This window comes from Thamnophis elegans, chromosome 2, assembly GCF_009769535.1.
Source record: "Thamnophis elegans isolate rThaEle1 chromosome 2, rThaEle1.pri, whole genome shotgun sequence".
NCBI classification, from domain to species: Eukaryota; Metazoa; Chordata; class Lepidosauria; order Squamata; family Colubridae; genus Thamnophis; species Thamnophis elegans.
Window position 1 is genome coordinate 157,746,047 of NC_045542.1, and position 22,756 is coordinate 157,768,802.

General features: G+C 43.3%; 1 protein-coding gene across 1 annotated transcript in view; it reads left to right on the plus strand.

Moving 5' to 3' along the window:
* Nucleotides 1-22,756, plus strand: part of LOC116502442 (zinc finger protein 572-like) — a 140,942-nt gene that overhangs the window by 57,498 nt on the left and 60,688 nt on the right. The gene's annotated exons all lie outside the window — the stretch shown is intronic.

Below are 22,756 nucleotides of genomic sequence, written 5' to 3' on the forward strand. Positions count from 1 at the left end.
TGTAATAAACAATTTAGCCAAGTATTTCGCCAACGGAATTTTGGAGCACGGAACAAAATGAACCTGCTTGGAAAATAAGTCCGTAACGACCCAAATCTCAGTATTTATTTGACTTTCTGGTAATTCCATAATGAAATCCATAGATATTTCCTTCCACGGTGCCTCCGGATGGGCTACGTTTTGGAGCAGGCCCTGGGGTTTGCCTGGTGGGCGCTTCGCAGCAGCACATGTGAGACAACTGGTCACATAGGACTCAATGTCCTCCTTCAATGATGGCCACCAAAATTGGCTTTTAATGAGATGCAGATCCAAAATCACAAATCCAAAATGGCCTGCCATGCGTGAATCATGGGCCCGTTGTAGAACCAAAGTCCTAATGGCAGCAGGAACATACAATTTAGCCCCTATCCAAGGTAGACCGTCTTTCATGGTACACTCATTTGAATGATGTTTAAACCACTCATCGGACTCAAGGTTTTCCTTGAGTTTGGAGACGAGGTCCTTTGTGACCTTAAAATTAGAGCTGCTCTGGCTTCTGGTGACCACTGGAGCAGCGAGATTCTTTGCTGGAATGACTGGGTGAACCACGCTAAGCTTTGTATTGAGGGAGTCTAGATAGAGCATCTGCCATAAAGTTCTCCCCCCGGGATATACTTTAAAGTGAAATCGAACCTGTTAAAATGTTGTGCCCATCTCATCTGTTTGGGGGATAATTTCCGGGGTTTTTTTAACGCCTCCAAGTTCTTATGGTCAGTCCACACCTCAAAAGGGTGTTTTGTTCCTTCTAAGAAATGTCACCAGGTCATTAAAGCCCACCTGACTGCAAAAGCCTCTTTTTCCCATATAGCCCATTGTCTCTCTGTCTCAGTCAGCTTTCAAGAGGTGTAAGCACAAGGTTGTAGCTTTCCATCAGGATTGGCTTGTAGCAATACTGCCCCCACTGCAACGTCACTTGCATCCGCCTGGACCACAAATGGCGAATCCATGTCTGGGTATTTCAAAACAGGTTCAGCTGCAAATAGTCATTTAAGTTTTTCAAATGTGGCTTGACACTCCATAGTCCAATTTAAGGGCTTTTCTGGTCTAGGTTTGGCCTCCCCTTTTGATTTCAGGAGGTTTGTAATAGGGAGGGTGATGCTGGCGAACGAGGGAATAAATTGACGATAAAAATTCACAAATCCCAAAAAACTTTGCAACTGTTTGCAGGTGCGGGGGGGGAGGTGCCCATTCAGTGACAGCTTGGACTTTTGCTGGGTCCATCTCGATGCCATCATGGGAGATGCGATACCCAAGGTAGTCAATTTTCTCTTGATGAAATTCACACTTAGACAATTTTGCATACAGCTCTGCTGCCCGGAATTTTTTTAGCACTGAGCAGACCAGTTTCACATGTTCTTCATGTGTTTCCTTGTAAATAAGGATGTCATCAAGATAGACCATCACGCCTTTGTAGAGGTGGTCATGCAAAATGTCATTAAGTAATTGCATGAAAACAGCTGGCGCCCCCTGTAGACCAAATGGCAGTACCCAGAATTGAAAACAACTAAGAGGGCAGTTGAATGCAGTCTTCCACTCGTCACCCTCCTTAATTCTGACTCTATAATAGGCCTCCTGCAGGTCTAATTTCATGAAAATTCTTCCTTTACCCAACTAGGCTAGCATGTCCTTCATTAACAGCAACAGGTAGAGATTCTGAATAGAGATAGCATTCAGATTTTTATAATTCACCACCAAGCGAAAGGAGCCATCTTTCTTTTCTCTGAACATAACAGGGGCAGCCACCCGGGGCCTAGCAGGCTCAATGAAACCTCTCTGCAGATTTTTGTCAATAAATAGCAATAGCAATAGCAGTAGACTTATATACCGCTTCATAGGCCTTTCAGGCCTCTCTAAGCGGTTTACAGAGAGTCAGCATATTGCCCCCAACAATCTGGGTCCTCATTTTACCCACCTCGGAAGGATGGAAGGCTGAGTCAACCCTGAGCCGGTGAGATTTGAACCGCTGAACTGCTGATCTAGCAGTAGCCTGCAGTGCTGCATTTAACCACTGCGCCACCTTAAGTTAAGTTTCTTAACTCATCCATTTCACGAGGGGTCATTGAATAAATCTGAGGTTTTGGAATTTTTACTCTGGGAAGGATATCAATGCTGCAATCAGTGGCATGGTGTGAGGGTAATTTATCAGATGACTTTTCACTAAAAACATCTTTCAGGTCCCAATATTCTTTTGGGATTTTCTCCTCCCCCTCAATTTTTTCTTGCCCCCGGCTGCTAGTTTGGGGTCAACGTTACACCCTTTGGGAGCCTCCCCCTCTTCTTTACTCCAGTTGGGAGCCTCCCCCTCTCCTTCAGGGGGTGTAGCAGATCAGATGCATATCCACCCTTTACTCCAATTGATGTGTGGATTCCATTTACGTAACCAGGGTAAGCCTAATATAAGAGGCCGGTCCATCCCTGGAGCTACAATAAAACTTATTGACTCTTGGTGAGTTCCCATCCACATGTCTATTGGCTCAGTCACAAAATGGGCCGGACTCCCTCCAGCTATCAAGCTGTCCAACTGGCAAAAAGCAATAGGGACCTTCAAGGTTTTTAGTCTTAGGCCCAATTTTTCCACAACTTCGGGGGTAACGATGCAACATGTGCAACCCGAATTTAAAAGAGCCAGCATATTTTCTTGCGCTCCAATAGAGGGCACTTTACGTTTCACTGGGATAGTCATGGGCCCTGATCGGGAGCTTACTAGACAATCATCATCAGTTTCAGTTTCACTTTCCTCCAATTCCTCTTCCCCTGGGGCAGGGTGGATTTGGGGACGAGCCTCCAATGCCTTTATGGCAGTCTCCCTCCCAAGTGGTTTCTCTGGCCTCCTCTCCCCCCTAAGGGCCTCTCCTCCCCCGAGCCTTGGGCTCAGTTTGGGAATGAAAAATCTGGGTTTGCTTGCAGAGCCACTTTCCCTTTCATTTGGAGCTCTTTGGGGGGGGGGTAGCCTTCTCTCCCCCACTATCTTCGCTATAATTGTCATGGACTAAATCACTTCCCATCTCCACAGCCAGTTCACAGCAGAGCTGCAAATTGTGGGGGGAGTCCCCCTGTTTACACAGTCCTTGTTCCCCTGGGTAAGGGATGTAATTTTAGCTTTCGTTTGTAGCTCCGTGAGCGAATCATCAAAGTATTTATTCAAAGCAGCCATAATTCTTTTATAGTTTCTCGGTAGGGGGGGGGGGTCAGCATCATGCGGGGCCACCATCCCAATGGCTGCCTTACTTCCCCAAGGCGTAGCAATTTTTCTTACCTTGGCTTCTTCAATGAAAAATATGTCTCAAACCTGCTATTTTTCCATATTCCTCTATTTTTTCTTATCAATTTAGGTGCAGTTTCTAGTGGGTCCTCTAAGATGAAGACCAGGTCATCTGCAAATGCCTGCAATTTGTATTCTTTTTAATTTTCATTCCTTTTATGTCTTTTTCTTCTCTCATGTTTCTATTTAGGACTTCTAATGTTAAGACGAACAACAGAGGCGATAGTGGATAACCTTGTCTCATCCCTTTCTTTATTTTAATAGAGTCTGTCAGTTCTCCATTTATCATTATCTTTGTTGTTTGTTTGTGGTATATAATTTGTATAGCTTGGGTGAATTTCTTACCAAAGCCCATCTGTTCCAGCTGTAACAACCTAAATCACCAGTTCACATTGTCAAAGGCTTTCTGTGCATCTAAGAACATCAAAGCCATTTGTTTTTCAGGATGTGCCTCAATATTCCAGAAGTGTCCAGAATTATTCTTATATTATCTTTGATTTGTCTCTTTGGTAGAAACCCATTTTGATCAGGGTGAATAAAATTGTTTAAATATTTTTTGAGTCATTCTGCCAATAATGAGGCAAATATTTTATAGTCTGAGTTTAGTAGAGAAATAGGTCTATAATTCTTAATTTGAAGTAGGTTGGCCTCCTCTTTTAGCACAAGTATATATGCTTCTGACCACAATTTGGGTATCCTCATCTTTGACATAACCTCATTCATAATTTCTAGTAATGGAAGACACAACAATTCCTGCAACGTCTTATAAAATTCCACTGGCAGTCCATCCGGACCAGGAGCCTTTGCATTGTTTTGTTTTTTAAGTGATTCAGTTAACTCCATCATCATTATATTGCCTTCTAACATCATTTCAGTTTCTTTAGGTATCTGGGGTAGATTCACTTTCTGCAAATATTGTTTGGCTCCTCCCTCTTCCTTTTTGTGGAGATTTCTGTAACACTTTTTGAAATCTCTTGTAGTTGTCATCTAGTATCTTAAAGGCTTGTCTTTTCTTTGTATTTCTTTTCCTTGTATAGACTATTCTATTATGAAATGTTTTCCTTCTTTTAATAGCTGAATTAAGTCCATTTACATTAATTGTAATCAATTTGTTTCTTCCATATTTATACTTTATAAGATGGATTTACTGCTCTAGTAGATCTCGCTTCTCGTTATTCTCTAAGGTCAATGGCTTCTACCACACGTTCTTCTTTCTCAGTCACAACTATGCACTCCTCTTGGAGTTCAATTAGTGATTCTTCTTTTCCTGTCTCCTCATCTTTCCCTCTCAGATGTTCTGCATAGAATAGTTCTGCTTTCTCAGTTGAATCTTCTGTAATATTTGTGTCTTAATTGCTTTCTTAGTAAATCTTATATGAACTTCTCTTGGGAGATGGTTTCTCGCTGCATATCTTGTATAGACTCGAAACACCTAATCTATACCATCCATCATCTTCTCTTTGGTTATCACCAAGACGTCTGCCAGAATTTCTATCATTATTTCTGGCAGATTTTCTCCCTTTTTTTCTTCTACATTTTGAAATCTGAGATAAAATTCTGACCTATCGATCTCCCATCCCAGAATTCCACCATTTTCTTTTTCAACCACACTCAATCTGCTATCAATAACTCCAATTTCCTTGTCTTTTTTGCTCATCTTTTCTTCACTTTTTTGAAGTCTGTCCTCACATTTCATCATCATTTGGTTAAAGTTCTCAATTTTTTCATTTGTTTTCCCTATTTTTTTCAATGTTCTCTATTCTTTGTTTTCTATTATCTTTTCAATGTTCTCTGTTCTTTTTTCTATATTCTCTGTTCTTACTTGTATTTTTTGTATTCCTTGCATAATCATCTTCAATGTCACTTCCTTGTCTTCTTCCTGTTGCAACATCGTGTCTATTGATCTTTGTCCTCCAGATGGTGAAGAAGAGGAAGTTGGTACTGCAGAGCCAACAGCTGTTATCTTTTTACTCATTTCAAAACAGTTGATATACTTTATGGTAGTTGAGAAATACAAAATCTTCAGGTTCTTCGATACCTTAATCCACTTATATGTAAAACAATTATAATCCCAAGTTGCCCTAAAATAAGAAGAGAAAAAAAAGGAATGGAAAAAAGGGAAAAAATGGAAAAGGAAAAAGGAAAAAAATCTTCAGGCTCTTGTTTGCCCTAATCCAATTGGTTCCATTTGTTTAAAAGAAAAAAAGGAAAAAAACAGATCAATCACAAAAAAATAAAAAATGAAAGGAACAAAAATAAAAGTCTTTAGGTTCTTCTTTCCTTAATCCAATTCAGTGGAATAAAATAACAAGGAAACAGGGAAAAAATATATCTCTATGTATGCATCCTAAAACATAGACAAAAAAAAAAACCAGAAAAGAAGCACACCTTTAAGAAAAGGGAGAAAAAACCAAACTTCATTCAAAAAACTGTCCAGCAGCAGAGATATCGACGGCGATCTTGGAGCTGCAAGATTGCACGTCGTACCGCAGCAACTTCAGCCCCACCTCCATATCTTCCTCTCTTTCTGTCTCTCTCCCTATGGGTCTCTCTCTGTCTCTCTCTTTATCTATCTTCTGGAGGTGAAGAGTGAAAAATGGGCCATTTTTGCGCTTTTTATGGCCTCCTGGGGCCTCTGTGCACCCAGTTTTGTCACCATCCAGAACTCCAGTAGCATTCCGCAGGCCAAAACAGCTCATGTTTTAGCCAATACCTGGCCATTTTCACCCATTTGGGGGGCTTCTTTCACACACACACCACATCCAGAAGCATTCTGTAGACCAAAGTTGTTGGCCTTACCTTTCAGTTCCAGCCTATGGGGCTCCCGAAGGTAAGTCCTACACTTGGCTGAAGGGTAGGCGGGGCGATATGGGTGAGCCAACCTCATGGTCCTGTGTAGGCTAGATTAATGATTCAGTGGGCCACATGAGGCCTGCAGCCCATAGTTTGAGGACCCGTGCCTTAACCCCATGCATTGAAAAAAATGGAAACAATACCGGTCCATTAAGGAAGGAAGGCTAGAGGCAATAGATAACAGGATAAAATCAATTCCACATGTCTGACAGGATTAGGACAAATGAAGTGATAATTAAGACCCATCATGAGCCTTTGCGAAAAAATAATCAAATAATAAAAGCAGACAAAGCAAACCTCAAAATTACAAAGTACTGTAAACTGTATAAAAATCCTTGCACTCATCAAGCTAACTTGTCAGCTGTCCCAGAACTGCATGCTGTGGTTCTGCTCATCAATAAACGGACCTTCTTTCCTAAGCAGCTAACCTCCATGTTATTTCCAGAGCTTCTCTCCAGGCTTGGAACGGAACCAGATGGATTTTTCTTCCAACATCCGGCTGTGATTTTTTTCTTCTTGGAGGTGACTGCTTGTTACCCAGGTAGTAGCAGCGCCAAGATACTGACAAATTTGTTGCAACAGCCTTGGTGTTGGAGCTGTGAGAAAGAAATTATTTGGTGGAAAATGTTTCGTTTCTAAAAAAAAGCATTGTGCTGCTCTTTAAATAGCTTTTGAGAATGAAAGAAAAGGGTGTTGTCTTGAACCTTAATGTCGCAGAACAAAAACTAACTTAGGAGGTGCTTTGTGTGCAGGTAGGTGAAGAGGATAACCACAGTCTAATTCTTAATAGTGCCTCTTTCTGTGTGTCCTTATGTATGCAGCTACTTCTCAAATACAAGCAATAGAGACATGCTGGACAAAGTCCCCTCTAATTAGACAGAAATCTAAGGGGTTCAGCACTTGCTCTGTCAGCCACTCCCAAATACAATCCCCAAGTCCATTTACTGTATTTTTCAGAGTATGACTCACCAAGGTTTTGAAGAGGCAAATTTAAAACAAAAGTTGGTAGGTAGATAGAGGGATAGAGAGGGAGAGAAAGAGTGAGAAATACAGTAGGTAGGTAAGGAGAGAGAGAGTAGTTTGGTAGGTAGGGAGATAAAGGGAGAGAGTGTGTATAGATAGGTAGGTAGATGGGTAGGTAGGTAGGTAGAGGGATATAGAGATAAAGAGAAAGAGAAATACAGTAGATAGATAGGGAGAGAGAGAGGGTAGGTAGGTAGGTAGGTAGGTAGGTAGGTAGGTAGGTGGATAGAGAGAGAGAGAAATACAGTAGATAGGTAAGGAGAGAGAGAGTGGTAGTTAGGTAGATAAAGGGATAGAGAGAGAGAAAGGGAGAGAAATACAGTAGAGCTTTTGCTGTGACCTAGCAGAACAGATATAGCACCCTTGCTATCTTACATCTTTATGTCCCAAAAAGATGTACTTTCTGTGAAGAATGATTTCCAGAGCTTGGGGTTTATCTTTTCAGAGGTTTTACCAGTATATAAGGAACAAAAAGGGAAGGGCCAGCGTGTAGTAGAGTTTAATGTGTGGCTAAAGGAGTGATATAAAAAGGAAGGCTTTGGTTTTATTAGTCATGATTCCTGCAGCTGGTCCAATGAAAAACTGTACAAAAGACATGGTTTGCACCCATCCAAGAAAGGGACTGAGTTACTTGGCATTAAATTCAAAGATTTTCTGGATAAACATTTAAATTGAACAGCGGGGACAGAGAATTAATTGATACAGAACATTTCTATCCCCAGCAATCTAAAACTCATAGGGTTATCAGTGCACGTAACATAGATGTTTGTGTGGGTAAGATTATCACTCCTGCTGTCAAGCAAAACCAAGCATTTAATAGTGAGTGCTATACCATGTGTATGAACCATACAGGTGGCAAGAAAATAGGGGCAGTCAGACAGTAGACAGTAAACACAGGGTCAATCAAAATGGACTCAAATGTCTATACACCAATGCACAGAGTATGAGGAATAAACAGGATAAATTAGAAATTCAAGTAAATGAGGGCAGATATGATATTGTTGCCATTACAGAAACTTGATGGAATGAAACCCACAAATGGAACATACAGCTAGAAGGATTTAAATTATTTAAAAGAAATAGACCAAATAAAAGAGGAGGTGGAGTTGCATTATATATAAGAAATAAGTACATCTCTCTAAAATAGAGCACAACAATGATGAGAACTATCTTGAATGCATTTGGGTCAATATTAAACGTTGGGGGGGGGGGAATGACATTGCTTATACTACAGGCCACCCAACCAAGCAGAGGAAGTAAATGAACTTTTTGCTAGTCAGCTAAGGTATGTAGGAAGCACACCACAATAGTAATGGGGGATTTTAACTACCCTGACATCAACTGGGAAGTGGTGGAAGATCCAACATGTTCCTAATGAACCTAGCAGACAACTTTGTTTCCCAAAAAGTAGAGAAGGGAACAAGGGGATTGGCCATATTAGACTTAATTCTCACTAACAGAGATAAAATGATAGAAGGTGTTGAAGCCATAGGATACCTGGGGGCAAGTGACCATACAATATTGGAATTCAGCATTATGCAAACACAAGTAGTAGAACAAAATCAAACTAGAGTCTTGGATTTTAAGAGAGCTAATTTCAATAAACTTAGAGAGAGCTTGGGAAGAATTCCATGGATGAGAATCCTCAAGGGGAGAACAACTCAAGAAGCTTGGGAAATTTTGAAAAATGAGATTACAAAAGCTCAGTCTAGCACAATACCAATGAAGAAGAAAAATAAGAGCTCCCAAAAGAAACCAGTATGGCTGCATAAAGAACTTTCTGACAAATTGAAAGACAAAAAAGTTAAGTATAAAAAGTGGAAAGCGGGGGGACATAACTAAGGCAGAATATCAGCAAATACCCTGAGCCTGTAAAGATGAAGTAAGGAAAGCTAAGGCTCACAATGAGGAAAGGCTTGCCACAAAAGTAAAAAATAACAAAAAAAGTTTCTTTCAACATGTTAAAAACAAGAAAAAGGTTAAGGAAACAATTGGTCGATTGCTGGAAGAAAGTGGCAAGAAGGTGACAAGCAACAGGGAAAAAGCAGAACTATTTAACTCATGTTTTACATCTGTCTTTACACAAAGGGATAAAATAGTCCAATCTATCAAAAACAGCAGCACAAAAATCAGATTAGGAACACAAATTTAAATAGGGAAGAAAATCAGGGGTGGGTTTCAACCGGTTCGCGGCGGTCCCTGCAAACCGGTTGGTCGGCGAACCCGGAAGTAAGTAACTTCCGGGAATGGCGAAGGGCCCACCCGCCATTTGGTAACTTGTTACCAAATCGCTGCCTTTGTCTCCTACGCCATCTACTGGAGATTCTTTGACACAGGAGCTTCTCTTTCAAATAATTAATGACTTTAGAAAAGAAATTAAAGAATTTGTGTTGGATTTATGCGATAAAATACAGACCAAAATTGCCCAGATAAATGCGAATATGTTTGAAGTCACGTCTACTTTAACAGATTATATTGAAGAAATGGAGACGAAATTGGAAACTTTGGAGGGGGCTAATTTTAATTTGACTTCTAATATCCAAGCATTACAACAAGAGATTACAGATACTCAAACACAACTTACAATGATAAATTATAACAGAAAGGCGTCTGCAATAAGAGTCAGAGGACTGCCCGAAAAGAAAGGAGAGAACTTGAAACAAACGTTTGTAGAAGCTTTCAGCCAAGCGGTGGGAGGTCCGGGACTCAATTTTGATTGGAATATTCGAAAAATCTATCGCCAGAATTCGCGTGTAGCAGAGCAACGACAGCTTCCAAGAGACATAATTATATACTTTTTCACAAGAGAATCCAGAAATGCGATTACTCAAAAATTTTACAATAACAGGCTCCGAATCGATGGCCATGATTTGTTTGTCTTTAAAGAGATCCCGCTCCAGATGCTGCAAGCAAGGAGAGGTTATACTTTTTTAACCCAAGAACTTAGAAATCGTCAAATAAAGTATAAATGGGAAGCTCCAGTGGGAATCACAGTTACATTTGAAAATCAAAGATTTCGTATTAATTCTGTTTCGGAAGCTCGGGACTTTTATTATAAAACTCTGAAGGCGGGGCTTCTTGACTCACTCGGAAGCGCGGAAGGACAAGGTGAAGGAAAGATAAGCAGCAAGTCACTTGGTTACAAGAAGGAGGGAGTTGTTCTCCCCCTACTGGAGAGGCAGAAGAGCCGAAACTGAGGATTTAGTCATATTTTCAAAGCAGCGGGACACGTGGTTATAAGGCAGAGGGTTGCCTTTTCTTTCCGGAAGGGCAGAAGAGTAAAGAATATAGACCCAGCGACGTCTTTAAAATACTTTCTAAGCTTTTGGACTGATTAAAACTTTAGGATTTCTGTTTGGTATGAAATGGTAAAGCTGTGTACTGATGAGGAATGGAAAGAAGCATTGCTTATTCTAGACAGATATTATACGGGACTTTTACAAGACTTATTCGAATTTCAATCCAAACTGCGCATGAAGTGTTTTCTGTGAGGAAAGCGGGGACTAAGATTTATTTGAATTGCGGCTTGGGATGAATGGAGTTGGGAAGAGTGGGGCAGAAAGGAAGGTGGAGCGGGATATTGATGAAGGGATCTTGGGATTGAACGAACTGGTATGGATTTTGGGCACACATTTTACGAATTTACATGTTTGAAGTATAACATAAAAAGCTCAGGATTTTAAAGTGAAGAGCGAGATCCTAATCTTATGCAATTTGGGCTTGGGAGGAATGGAGATGTGAAACGAAGGATAGGAAGATGAGTAGCGAAAGTATGAAGATAAATTAATTTTTGTATAAACTAATATTTGAATATAAGGTTAAGAAAGGCTATCTGGAGAGTCTACAGGAAGATGGGGGTAAATATCAAAGAAGTAAGGGACGAGGACAAAATATAAAGGGAATGATTCACACTGTTTAAATTTTAAGAATGATGGGAGGCTGAGCATAATGCAAAAGATTTTTCAATTTTTTTTTATTTACTTTTTTGTTTTTGTTTTTTTTCTTTTTCGGAGTGTTCTTTTTATTTTATTTTCATTATTATTGTTAATAAGATATTTTGAAGGTGAATGGTACTGAACTGTGCCAGGTGTGTGACCTGGGAAGTCGGAGGGGGTTAGGGAGGGGGGTTCATTGGGGGTGGGTGGGTGGGTGGAGATATAGTTTCAATATATAGAATAAGAAGAATACACTTGTATACTGTTGTTCCTTATCTTTTCTTTTTATTTTTCTCTTTTTTTTTCTTATTGCTTTTTTCCTTTCTTTTTTCTTTTTGGCGTAAGGAATAGAGAAATGCACCATAGTGAGAAGTAGAGGAAAGAAAGAGGGAGAAGTAAGGAGGGAGGAAGAGGGGAATGTAAGGAGGATGAGAGGGGAAGGAGGGTGAGGAAGGCGAGAAAGGAAGATAGGAGGGGAAAGGGAAGTAGGAGGGGTGATCGTTGGAGGGAGAAAGGAAAGTTGGAGGGGGAGAAGAAGGGGTGTATGAAAGCGATAGGTTGGGTTTATGAGTTGTGTTTAGGTTGGGTTTTTTTTTCTTTTCTTACTATTATATTATTATTATTGCAAATATCCCGTATACAAGTGAATGTACAAAATTGAAAATGAAAACGAATAAAACATTTAATACAAACCGGTTGGTCGGCGAACCCGGAAGTAAGTAACTTCCGGGAATGGCGAAGGGCCCACCCGCCCTCCCGTGCTCCTTACCCGATTTTGACGAGTTCTGCGCTTCCATGCATGCGCAGGACTCATACAGTGCCTGCGCGATCCTCCAGGAGCAGCTGGAGCATCGCACAGACGCTAGTACGCATGCGTGCACCGCGCGCGTGCACGAGGATGACGCTGGCCCCATTCCAACCGAACCAGTTGGAACGGGGCGAGAAACCCACCCCTGAAGAAAATGGTAAGTGATCACCTGTCTACCCTAGACGAGTTCAAATCACCAGGACCGGACGGATTATACCCCAAGGTTCTGAAGGAACTGGCAGATGAGATCTCAGAACCACTGAACTATATCTTTCAGAGATCCTAAAGCACCGGGGAACTGCCAGAGGACTGGAAAAGAGCTGATGTGTTTCCCATCTTCAAAAAAGGAAAAAGAAAGTAGATCCAGGAAATTATAGACTTATCAGCCTGACCTCAATACCAGGAAAGATTCTGGAAAAGATAATCAAGCAATGAATTAGCGAACACCTAGAAGTAAACAAATAGCCAAAAACCAACATGGGTTTGTCAAAAACAGATCATGCCAGACTAATCTTATTGCATTCTTTGATAATGTGACAAAATTAGTGGACCAGAGGAATGCTGTCAATATCGTTACCTACTACTAGATAAAATAGAAGAATGTGGGTTGGACAGCATCATCACCAGATGGATTTGTAACTAGCTGACCAACTGCACTCAACGTGTAGTCCTCAATGGAACTGCATCTACATGGAGGGAAGTATGCAGTAGAGTACCCCAAGGCTCTGTTGTAGGCCCAGTACTCTTCAACATCTTCATTAATGATTTGGATGAGGGAATAAATGGGGAACTCGTCAAATTTGCAGATGACACCAAGCTGGCAGGAATAGCCAATACTCCAGAAGACAGGCTTAAGATACAGGAAGATCTTGACAAACTTGAACACTGGGCACTATCTAATAAAATGAAATTCAATGGTGAAAAGAGTAAGGTTCTACATTTAGGCAACGAAAACGAAATGCACAGGTACAGTATAGTTGGTATCTTGCTCAACAGTAGTAACTGTGAAAGGGATCTTGGAGTCCTAGTGGACAACCATTTAAATATGAGTCAGCAGTGTGCAGCATCTGCCCAAAAAGGAGAAAAGGAGGTCCAGTAGCAAAGAGACTGAGATTTATGGGTATTGATGATATTTCAAAATGGAGCAAATTTATTGATTCTAGACATGTAATTGTGATTTCCCAATCTGCTAATTTTGAGGAAGAGTTGACTGGTCTAGGATTCATTCCAATGATCCTGGAGTTTATTTTCATAGAGATGATGTTGTAGATGTCACGCAGCCTAATGGCCAAGATTCACAGGCAGATATTCCATCCACTAGTTCTTCTCAACCTGATGTTCCGTCTTCGCGAGCCGCGGATGCTGATTCTAACAACGAATATGAGGACGAGGACGAAGCAGAAGAAGAATGGACTGTTGTTCTGAGACATTCCAAGAGGATCACAAAGGGGATCCCTCCACAGTGATATTCGTGGCAATTGTCAAAAACACCCTTGCCTTTGATTTGCAATGTTACACTTCCTCCTGATATGTTCACACAAATCAAGCATCTTCCTGATTCAGAGCAAGAGAAGTGGTATGAGGCAATGCAGAATGAAATAGCAATAGCAGTTAGACTTATATTCAGCATATTGCCCCAACAATATGGGGGGTCCTCATTTTACCCACCTCGGAAGGATGGAAGGCTGAGTCAACCCTGAGCCGGTGAGATTTGAACAGCCGAACTGCTGAACTAGCAGTCAGCTGAAGTAGCCTGCAGTACAGCATTCTAACCACAGTGCCACCTCGGCTCAGTCTAAAGAAACTTAAGTCTAAAGAAACTTAAGGTATTTATACCTGCAAAACCTCCAGCAAACAAAAAAGTCATTGGCACTCGATGGGTCTACAGAATCAAAAAGAAGCCAAATGGTGAGTTATTGCACAAGGCCAGACTTGTAGCTCAGGGTTTTGCTCAACGTTATCCTGAGGATTACACAAACACCTACTCACTGACAGTCAGAACTAAGAGTGTAAAAATTGCTTTAGCCACTGCAACTATCCTTGGTTTAGAAGATTTCCAGTTCGATGTTGACACGGCTTACCTACATGCTGACCTAGATGAAGAAATTTACGTGAGAGATCCTCCAGAATTCCGACAGCAAGAAGGGGATATCTGGTTTCTAAACAAAAGTCTTTATGGTCTGAAACAGTCTGGTTTAATGTGATTGATTGATTTGATTTGATTGTATTTCTATGCCACCCTATTCCCAGAGGGACTCAGGGCGGCTCACAAACCAAGTAACAAACAGGAAAAAAAAGACAATGGACAAACAACACCACAATTTAAAAACAATCAACAGCCACACAATTCGAGCGGGGACAGGAACTCATCAGCCCCAGGCCTGTCGGAACAGCCAGGTTTTAAGGGCTTTGCGGAAAGCCTGGAGGGTGGTGAGGGTCCGAATCTCCACGGGGAGCTCATTCCAGAGGGCCGGAGCAGCCACAGAGAAGGCCCTCCTCCGGGTGGTCGCCAATTGGCATTGGCCAGTGGATGGAATTCGGAGGAGGCCTAATCTGTGGGATCTAATCGGTCTGTTGGAGGTAATTGGCAGCAGGTGGTACTTATGTCTTACTGAATGAAAGATATAAATGAGACTGGAAAAAATGGATTGATTATATACAAAACAAATATGGGACTAAGAAATTCCAGATAGCCTATGCTTAAGATCAGGAATGATTTAAATTATTCAAAGTTAGTGTAACAGGAAGAAGCTAAGATCAATGTAGAAATGTTATTAACCCTTTTTTATTTCTTTTGTCTCAATATATTTTAGACTGTGTTTGTTAAAAATCTATACCATGTACGGGCTCTGGGAAGTCGGGAGGGGGAGGGAGGTGGGGTGTTTGGGGGGAGGGTAGGGTAGGGGGGACATATACTATATGTTAGATTTCAACGTAATGCGATTTCACATGTATACTGTTTCTCTTTAATTTCTCCGTAAAAATAGGACAAGCTGAATACATTGACATATAGTAGAAATACACCAAGGGGAGGAGGAGTGGGATAGAAGGAAGAGGGGTAGAGAGGGCGGGAGAGAGGATGGGAGGGAGGGTGAGAAGGAAGGGAGGGAGTGGACTGGGAGAGAGGAGTGGTAGAGGGGGAGGGGAAGTAGGGTAGAGGGGAATGATGGAGAGAAGATAGTAAGTTGGAGGGGGGCGGAAGAAAGAGGTGTATGGAGAGCGGAAGAGGTATATTGGGTTTCTATTTGAGTTTGAGTTTGAGTTTTATTTTATTTATATTTCTGGGGGTATTGTTGACAAGAGGAACTGCTGTGATTATTGTTTAATGTTGTATGGCCCCGGTTATGCACAGTATATATGTGACTGTATGAAAATGAAAAATGGAAAATAAAAATATTTTAACAATTAAAAAAAAAAGAGAGAGAAGGCCCTCCTCGGGGTGGTAGCCAATCGGCATTGGCCAGTGGATGGAATTCGGAGGAGGCCTAATCTGTGGGATCTAATCAGTCTGTTGGAGGTAATTGGCAGCAGGTGGTACTTATGTGTCAGCTTCTGCTTTGCTGCTGCTTCAGCTGCCATGAAACGGGAGGGGGGGTGTGTGTATGTGGGAGGGTTTTAATTGATGTGCTGGAGGTCTGCTGCAGGAATGTTCTAGGATGTTCCAGTCGTTGGGGTTTACGCATGCGTACGTGTTTCCCGCCTGCATCAACGGCCTTCACATTCCATCTTGGCCTGTCTTTTTGAAGTTATCTCACACCTGACATTTGAAGGACTTATGATTGGACTGGAGCTTTGATCCTAAGGGGGGGAACGGGCTTTGCCATATATCAATTGCTTTCGCGCCATATTATTCAGATCTTGCTTCACTACTGCTCGCTTACCATTTATAATTAGTAAAAGTACTTTGGATTTCCAACCCATGGAGTCTCTTGGTCTTCTTTCCTAATTATGGAATGGAGTGGGGCGTGACAAGAAGCAAGATCTGAATAATATCCCTTTCCAGGAGATTTACGTCTACCGAGAAGGGACATAATGTCTTCTCCGACCAGAGAAGAGGAAGGCGCCGTTGGAGGGACGGATTCCAGTGAACTGGGACCTCCCGACCTTTCTTTACACCAGCCCAGCCCGTCTGACCGACCTCTGCACGAAGATTTATTTCAACTGCAAATTTCCAATCAGCCTGAGCCTTCCCCCCTACCCCGTTGGTCAACTTCAGTGGGGCAAAGAGAAATAGAGACAAGCTGGAATGCTGGACTCACCCAGAGACCACCTCAACAAACTTCGCTGGAGCCAGGGGCCGTGAGGAAACCTCAGGCGGGTGATTTCCCTGACTATTGGAGCCAAAGAGGCGATGAAGCTGAATGGAGAAATTATCAACACCAGGGCCCCGTGAGAAAACCACAGCGGAGTGAGTTACCTGATTATTGGGGTCAAACATTTTTGGAGGACAGGAGGGGGGAGGAGGAAAGAGACTGGAGAAGTTGGCAACGTCACCCACGCCAGGATTCTCCCCCACCCCCCCCTCGGCCTGTATCACCCCCTGCGGCTAGAGGTTTTGCTGATCAAAGGGGACCTCCCCCCCAGGCCCCCCCTCGACGACATCGGATGGCTAAAATTCCTCCCTTGCCTGTGCGTTTTAATGGTGCTTCAGCCACCCTTCCCTCCTTTCTTATGCAAGTCTTTAACTACATGGAAATATATGGGCGGGACTTTGAATCTGACACTTTAAGGGTCAGGATGGTTCTTTTATCTTTGGATGGTGAAGCGGCTACGTGGTCAACTGCTTTGCATATGTCTGGTTCTCCCCTCTTGGGGAATTTCAACCGTTTTATGGCGGCTTTCCGCCAACGTTTTGATGACCCGTTAACTGAGAAGCGGAACAAATTAAAGTTTTTAACCTTTGACCAAGACGATAGACCGGTCGCCCAATACATCCAGGAATTTCAATGTCTGTCTCAGTACATGAGAGGCTGGGGGGAGGATGCACTTCTGGACAGATTTGCTGAAGGCTTAAACGCTGACATTTATCAACAATGTGTCAATCGTAACCTGCCAAGGCGTTTAATCACTTGGTTTGAACATGCTGCTGACGCTGAGCTTGACTTAATTCGTCTGCGTTATGCCACTGAAGAAAGAAGGAAGCGAAAAGAAAGAGCTGCCAAGTCCCTCCCCCCTCCTACTACTCAAGCGCTTTCCAAACGCCGAGGCGACGCGAGGGAGCCCCCTTCTGGCTCCTCCAGACCTTTAACATGTTTTCGCTGTGGGAAGCTTGGGCATACCGCCCCCCTCTGTCGGGCGAAATCACCCCTCTCTGCCCAACCACCTCCCAGACGTGAGGAGAAACCTACAAGAGGCTCTGAAAAGAAAAAGAGGGAAACGGCTTTTGCTGGGGAAACCAATCCCCCTCCTCTTCCCCAACCTTTGAAGGATGACGCGGATGCTAACTCCTCTTCTTCTGATGACTCGGATGACGACACTTCACCTCACTGGGTGAGTTCAAACAAGGGGCCCCTTCTACTCCCTATTGAATTAAAAGTTCCTCCTGAGGGGACACCTGCCACCCTCCTAGCATTACTGGATTCCGGCTGTTCCCGGTCCATGATCAACCCAGCCATGGTTGAAAAATTAGGCCTCAAATTGCGCACTTTGAAAACCCCTATTGTTTTTTGCCAGATAGACGGATCAGTTGCGGGGGGGGGGGCCCGCCCATTTTTTTACTGAGCCTTTGGAAATGAAAATGGGTACCCACACTGAATTAATCCCTTTTGTGGTCGCACCTGGCATGGACAGACCACTTATTTTGGGCATCCCGTGGCTCCGGAAGTGGAACCCTCACATAAATTGGCGGACAGGCCGCTTGCGTATTCGCTCCAAAGTGCCTCCAGTGGGGGAGGGCTCTCCAAACCAACCGGACGTCACTAACGTTCCTGAAGTAGCCGCTAGGGGGCAGGAGAGGATTGCAGGAGAGGAGAAAATTCCGAAAGAATATTTGGATCTTAAGGAAGTCTTCAGCGAGCAATCTTCGGACATTCTACCCCCCCCACAGGCCTACTGATTGCTCCATTGACATTTTGCCCGGGGTCAAACTCCCAAAACCCCGCATTTACTCCATGTCACCCAGGGAAATGGAGGAGATGCGTTCTTTCATTGACAAAAATTTGAAACGTGGTTTCATTGAACCGGCCCGACCCAAGGTGGCAGCCCCTGTGCTGTTTCGTGAGAAGAAAGATGGGTCTCTTCGTTTATGTTGTGACTTTAGGAACCTTAACGCCATATGTTCTCAAAACCTCTACCCACTCCCATTGATGAAGGACTTATTGGCGCAACTGGGGAAGGGTCGCATCTTCACAAAATTGGACCTGCGTGAAGCGTACTATAGGGTTCGCATTAAGGAGGGGGACGAATGGAAGACCGCCTTTAACTGCCCTCTTGGTTGTTTCCAGTTCCGGGTCATGCCTTTTGGCCTACAGGGGGCTCCTGCTGTATTCATGCAGTTTATTAATGAGATCCTGCACGATCATCTCTATAAGGGCGTTATCGTATATCTGGACGATATCCTCATTTATACCCGCTCTTACGACCACCACGTCAATCTGGTGCGCACTGTTTTGAAAAAACTCCGTGCAGCCAACTTGTATGCCAAATTGTCTAAGTGTGAGTTTCACCAAACTACTATTGACTATCTGGGCTACCGTATCTCCCCTCATGGAGTTGAAATGGACCCTGAGAAGGTAAAGGCCGTCACTGAATGGGACGCTCCCAAAACTCGTAAACAACTGCAACAATTTTTGGGTTTCGCTAATTTCTACCGTCAATTTATTCCCTCTTTTGCCGACATTGCTCTCCCTATTACTAATTTGCTCAAAACTAAAGGCGACCCAAAACCTAAACCCAGTAAGCCTTTGGACTGGACCATGGAATGCCAGGCGGCGTTCGAAAAGCTTAAACGCCTTTTTGCCGCTGAACCAGTTCTTAAACATCCTGACCTCAACCAACCCTTCGTTGTCCAAGCTGATGCCAGTGATGTCGCAGTTGGGGCTGTTCTGCTACAAGCCAATGACCAGGGTACCTTACAGCCTTGCGCGTACACCTCACGTAAACTCACTGACACGGAACGACGCTGGGCGGTCTGGGAGAAAGAGGCGTTTGCAGTTCGTTGGGCCCTCGCTACTTGGCGCCACTTCCTTGAAGGCTCTAAACACCCTTTTGAGGTGTGGACTGACCACAAAAATTTGGAGGCGTTGCGCACGCCTCGCCGTCTCTCCCCAAAGCAGATGCGTTGGGCCCAATATTTTAACCGTTTCAATTTCACTCTAAAATATATCCCAGGCGGAAAGAATTTCATGGCCGATGCTTTGTCCCGGTTACCTCAGTATAATTGCTCCAAGCTGAGTATCGTCCAACCGCTCTTGGCGGCTCCGGTGCTCACACGTCACCAGACCAAGGCCCAAAAGGACGTGCCTCACGACCTGCTTTCTGACCTCAAAGCAGCTCTCCCTCAAGACGACTGGTTCCTGAACCATCGGGACGAATGCACCATGAGGGACGATCTACCGTGGATTGGAGCTAAATTATACATCCCCGCTTCCCTACGTCTTGTGGTCCTTCGTCGCGCTCATGACTCCAGGATGGCGGGTCATTTTGGATTCGTGAAAACTTTGCACCTCGTGAAGAGACAATTCTGGTGGCCCTCTTTAAAAAAGGACATTGAACTTTATGTATCCAGTTGCCCGGTTTGCGCTACCGCCAAAAAACCTCCGGGGAAACCACACGGACTTCTACAGTCCGTCGCCCGCCCCATTGCCCCGTGGAAGGAAATTTCTATGGACTTTATTGTGGACCTTCCCGAGAGCCAGGGGCACACGGTTATCTGGGTGGTTACTGATTTGTTCTCCAAGCAAGTTCACTTCGTGCCGTGCCACAAGATTCCTTCCGCCAAGGCCTTGGCTAAGCTCTTCCTTTCCCACATATACCGCTTGTATGGCGTTCCCGACCGTATTATCTCCGATCGTGGAGTCCAATTCACATCCAAGTTTTGGAAGGAGTTCCTCACACGTATTGGCTCCGCCCAGGGCCTTAGCTCCGCCTACCATCCTCAGACTAATGGCGGCTGTGAACGTACTAATTCCGTCCTTGAACAATATTTACGTTGTTTCATCAATTATCAACAGGACGATTGGGTGGACTTGTTACCACACGCTGAAGTGGCCTATAACAATTCGGTTCACTCCAGCACTGGGTTCACCCCTTTCAGGGTCGTTTATGGCCATGATTTTGTTCCTATCCCCGAACTGCCTACGGCCCAGCCTCAGGTTCCTTCCGTGGCGGACTGGAGTGAACGTCTCAGTCGCCTTTGGCCCCTCACTCGTTCCACCTTGGACGCAGCCCACAAGGCTCATAAGAAGCAGGCTGATAGGAAACGCTCTCAGCCTTATGAGTACCACGTTGGTGATTTAGTGTATTTGTCCACGAAATTCTTGCATACCACACAAAAGTCTAAGAAATTGGGTCCCAAGTATGTTGGCCCTTTCCCGATTTTGAAAGTTATCAATCCTGTTTCGGTTCGTTTGCAATTGCCCAAACATCTTAACCGGCTCCATCCGGTATTCCATATCAACCTCATCAAGCCAGTTCGGGTGTCTGACCTGCGGCCCGCAGATGACCCTCCGCCTGCTCCGTTGCTTGTTGATGGGGAACGTCATTTTGAAGTCCGGGACATTCTGGATTCCCGCAGGCACCGCAATCGCATCCAATACTTTGTGGCTTGGAAACATTTTCCCCCCTCCCACACGGAATGGGTTGATAAGTCCCACGTTCGTGCTCCCCGCTTGCTTCGGAAATTTTATGCTGCTTATCCCGACAAGCCTTAACTTTTCTCCTTTCCCTCTCTTGTTTGTTTGTTGTTTGTCTGTTTTGTTTGTTTTTTCTTCCAGGCCTGACAGCCTTTTTCCGGGGGACGGCCGGATGTCAGCTTCTGCTTTGCTGCTGCTTCAGCTGCCATGAAACGGGAGGGGGGGGGCGTGTATGTGGGAGGGTTTTAATTGATGTGCTGGAGGTCTGCTGCAGGAATGTTCTAGGATGTTCCAGTCGTTGGGGTTTACGCATGCGTACGTGTTTCCCGCCTGCATCAACGGCCTTCACATTCCATCTTGGCCTGTCTTTTTGAAGTTATCTCACACCTGACATTTGAAGGACTTATGATTGGACTGGAGCTTTGATCCTAAGGGGGGGAACGGGCTTTGCCATATATCAATTGCTTTCGCGCCATATTATTCAGATCTTGCTTCACTACTGCTCGCTTACCATTTATAATTAGTAAAAGTACTTTGGATTTCCAACCCATGGAGTCTCTTGGTCTTCTTTCCTAATTATGGAATGGAGTGGGGCGTGACATTATGTCTTACTGGTAAACTAAATTTAATGGGATTTATTAAGTCCGAAACTGATGAGTGTGTGTTCACAAAAAGATCTAACAATACGTATGAGATAATTCTTGTTTATGTTGATGATATTATTTATATTGGTCCAAATAAGAAAATGAGTGAGATTTTTGCTAAAGCTTTGCAGAGGTACTTCACATTAAAATCTTTAGTTCATATTAACACTTACTTAGGTGTTCAGATTGACAAAACACAGAAGGGGTTTAGTCTTTCACAAGAAGATAAAATAGAACACATTTTGCATCAATGTAATATGAAGGATGCTAACACAACAACCATTACGGTAATCAGTTGAACTCTGTACAGAGTCTTCCAGCAGCCAGCCTACTACTATAGAGCGCACTCCTAGAGCGGCTGCTGCTGGAACACTCGGCAGACGAGTTTGGGAGTTTGGAACCGGAGAAGACGTTATGCTCTAAACACAGCGACAGCGACGGCTGCTGCAGGGATAGCTGGGCAACTCCCCTCTCCGGCCAGGCCGGATGCCATTCCCCAAACTAGCGTTATCCCGAAGGTGGCAAGAAAGAGCAATAGGTGTGGTTCCAAGTATAAAAATAATAATAGTTGATGTCACGATAAAGGATTAAGTGCAGATTAGAAATAAATATTAATTGAATTTCAATATACAAAGAGCAGGTATTAAAACAAACACGAGGAAAATAGCAGAATATCCAATCAAAAAAATCCTCTTTCACAGCAATGTGGACAATACCTGTTTTTTTCATTCACAAAAGCTATTTGATGCCTTTTTTTAGAAATGCAATGTTTTCCACCATATAATATCTTTTTCACAGCTCCAACACCAAGGCAGTTTATATTTTATTTATTTTACTTATTTGATTTGTCAACTGGTTACAAGATAATAGGTATAAGAATAAACATGAGCATGAATGAAATGGGTACGAATAAATGGGGACAGTAGGACAGGGATGATGGGCACAATGGTGTGCTTATGCACGCCCCATACAGAATCCTTAGGAATGGAGTGAGGTCAATAGCAGGCAGTTTAAGGTTAAAGTTATGGGGATTTCAAGATGTAACAAATTTGCAACAAAGAAGAGGCATCTTGGTGCTGCTACCACCAGGGTAACAACCAGGCACTTCCAAGAAGACAAGATCACAGCAGGGGTTGTTCAGGAACCTAAGAACCCAGGACTCAAAACCACAATGCTTTTTCTTCTTGAGCTACAACCTCTGTGCATATTTTTTTAACATGTATTTTTTAAAAGCTTCAGCAACTTGCTGGGGCCACTCAGAAACTCTGCTTATGACTCACAAATATTTTCTGCAAAGGAGATGCTGGCTAGGAAATTTTGGGCTCAAAATCCGGAAGACTTTCAGGATGCAGAAGGAGGAAACTGAATGTTGCGTTTCTCTAAGACACATTAAAATTAAC